We start from the raw sequence: 3,205 nt of genomic DNA on the forward strand, positions 1-3,205 counted from the left end.
CTCCCATCTGCCCCCTCCCCAAGCTGCCTTCAGCCCTCCAATTTTGTTTGTCCTGATATTCAACCTAAATTTTCTTTCTTTATCTCCTTCCATTATTTCTCATACATAATCTTTTGTCCTCTTTGGTGTCTAACTGTCTCCAACACCTGCAGAGAGGAAGCAGAAAAGATGAGAAGCTGGAGCAAAAAAGAAATAGCGGAAATGACTGGGAAAAAGAGAAACGGGCAATAATCTGTTCCTATTAGCTAGGCTGGGGACAAGCAATGAGCAGATGAAAAAATAAAAATGTGGAAGAAAGCAAGAAAGAAGCAGTACGTGAATTATTTGGAATAATTTAACTATATTAAAAAATAATGTAAATTACTTTTTCCAAACTTTCCCAAGGTGAGAACATGGGATATAGGGGGAAGAGAGAATGGCAGCTGTATGTTAACACTGGCAGCAGCAGTGTGCTACTTGCTTTCAATAAGTAGTTTTGCCCAATAAAAATTAATTCAATTTTCTTTGTAAATAGCAAGATTTTCACTTGACCTCCCTTCACTTCGCCCTGCTGCTGCTCTCATATTCTTAAAGCAGGTGTTAGCAGTGACTTTGGGTTTCAGCTGGTTGTAAGAAAAGCCCATTCATTTCTGCTCTGCTCATGCTGCTAGCTGAGAAATGCTGTTTGTCTGCTTTTTGGAGTGTGCCCAGGGATGTTCTCAGGATCTCAGTCTCCAGTGTGTGGCTGGGAGTGATGCTGGGTGTGCCAGGCCCTGCACTAATGGCAATCACCTTTTTTTTCTAGTAACAGAAGCAAGTGGGCAAGGATTGTTTCTAGACAGAGGTCTGGGATCACTGTAGAGGTGGTACAGACCTACATCCAGGACCTGTGGGTGGTAGCAGGGTTCTTATCCTCTGTGGTTTGTAGCCTACACAAAGCTTGGTTATGGGCAGATGCTGGGATTTACTCCCAGACTCTACCAGGAAGGTGTAGAGGCATACCACATTGCCTAGTACTCAGGATATGTTGTCCCTTCCTGGACTTTCCTGGTATGTAGCAGATGTACTTGGCCAACTCTAAGTAGGAGGAGGACTAATCCCCAAAATGACTTCCCCCACCCCTCCATCCTTTCACCAGACATATCTGGGGCAATTTACTACAAAACTCTTTGTATTTGCATTCTCACCACACTCTGCATACTCATGCTGGGACCAGAGATAATTTAGCCCTTTAGCTAATAATCAGCGCCCAGGTGTTGGAGAAATAAATAAAATGTATAGCTTAGTTAAACACAAATGTAAAATATGAACAGAAAATAAGCTGTCTTTCAATTCTGCCCCCTCCCCCATGTCCTCAAATTATTTTTTCCACTGGATACTGGCTGGGGGTCTAGGGTCCTCTGCTTGCTAGGTACATCTGTCAGTCAGGCTACTGACATCAAAGGTACAGCTCTGTCTTTTGCTTTCATGTAAAAATAATCATACTGGAAAAACCATGCACGCACAGTTGTATCCCAGGTAACTATTTACTAAAACATGTTGCTACAAAGTATTTATTTTTTATCATTTTATTTATAATTTATTACTAATGCATTTGTTTATATGGCTGTGTAAAAATACACAATACAACACAGTACAGTAGATTAACTGTATAAAACAAAGGCCAGGTACAGACATTATACATTAACTGGTCTAAGTGATCACAAATTGATCTAAACCTGTACCTGTATAGAAGTTCAGCGCACATAGATTGGTTTACAAATGGTGGAACCTGGTCTAAGGTACCACGTTTGATGTACACTTAAATCTAATCATTTTACATTAGACCGGTGAATTTAATTTCTGTACCAGATCCCCTGTCAAGTCAAGATGGATCTCTGCCCATTGGTACGTTAGTCTCCTTTGCAGCCCCCTGCAGCCCCTCCCCTTGTAGAAAGGTGTGCTAGCACTTGGCCTGCACTCTGCTGCTCCAGCTGAGCCAGCACAGACTCTCTCATTATCCCCACCTCCTGCCTCCAGCCATCTGTCAGCACAGGCAGGCAGTGGGGGGTGGGGGGCAGGGGAAGGGAGGCATCAGTGTCCCTGCATGAGTCTGAGGACCTGGGCACTTGAATCTCCTGGCTGTGCTCCAGCACCCCATCATTAAGCATCCCACAATGTACACAATCACCTGATACTGAGTCCAGGAGAACCCTCATGCTCAGGCACGGCCCAGACCAGCCAGGGAACCCCATGCCCCCACGTTTGGGCACAGCCCCATGGAGCCTGACCCTGGCTGCTGCGGGTGGCCATCATAGAGGACATTCTGGTTCTCTGCTACTCTGTCCTCTATAGATATGAAACTCGACGCCTTTATATCCTCTATTTTCTCTTCAAGAGGGGTTTGGGGGTGTGCTCAGCCATACCCAACAGCCAATCAGGCACTCAGCTATGCTCAGCAGCCTGGGGAGCCCACAGGGCATGTTGGGAGATGTGCAGGAGCACCCCTAACCTGCTGGCCTCTGCCAGTGCAGGCAGCCTGCATGCGCCTTGCCACTAAAAGGGGAAAGTATGTTCTGTTTGCTACCGATCTAAACTAGGCTGCTTACAGAAACTCGTGTAGGTTAGATTGATTCTTCCTCAGGCTTTTTGAATGGCTGTACTTGGCCAAACTTCTGGCAAGTAGCTCTAGGTCTTCCTAGTTTGCTGGAGCATAGCCTTCAGACAATGAACTGGGGGAATAGCTATTTTTATGCAGCTCACATAGCCCTACTAAGGATAATCCCTGCACATAAGTGATTCAGACATGGTCTTTCATGTTTTCAGAGAGAACAGACAGCAGCAGGGGAAATTTCCCCACTCTCAGACAGAGACTGGGAGAGAAACCTGTACATTTAAATGCTGCTGCAGGGCCATTACAGAAATAGGTGTATGCTATCAAAGTCACTTTGTGGGCGAGAAGCAGCAGCTTCTGCATTTCAGTTAGACTAGGATGTCAAAATCAGCTACCTGATCTGTAGGCTGGACTGGACCCACAGACTGATCCACATTCCAGTCCTGGCCCAGCCACCATGAAGCAGTGCTGCATGGTCCTGGAGCTGCATATGGCAGCTGTTCCATGGGCATTGCACAAGCCATCCAGTGCACCCCACATGCTGCCTGTGGGTCTCTCATTCAGAGACCCACAGACAGCATCAGGGGCCAGACGATACAGCTCTACAGGCTCAATCTAGCCCACAAGCTGCAT

The 3,205-nt window shown here is 46.1% G+C and overlaps 1 long non-coding RNA gene across 1 annotated transcript in view; it reads left to right on the forward strand.

Annotated features, from left to right (window-relative positions):
• Positions 1 to 1,665, forward strand: part of LOC109299480 — a 23,113-nt gene extending 21,448 nt beyond the window's left edge. Inside the window, exon 3 of the long non-coding RNA XR_002097881.1 lies at positions 1,653 to 1,665. This is a non-coding gene — a long non-coding RNA (uncharacterized LOC109299480). The remainder of the gene's footprint in view (positions 1 to 1,652) is intronic.
• Positions 1,666 to 3,205: the final 1,540 nt, after the last annotated feature.

This window comes from Gavialis gangeticus, unplaced genomic scaffold (genome assembly GCF_001723915.1).
Source record: "Gavialis gangeticus isolate Ggan-Ray unplaced genomic scaffold, GavGan_comp1, whole genome shotgun sequence".
NCBI lineage: Eukaryota > Metazoa > Chordata > Crocodylia > Gavialidae > Gavialis > Gavialis gangeticus.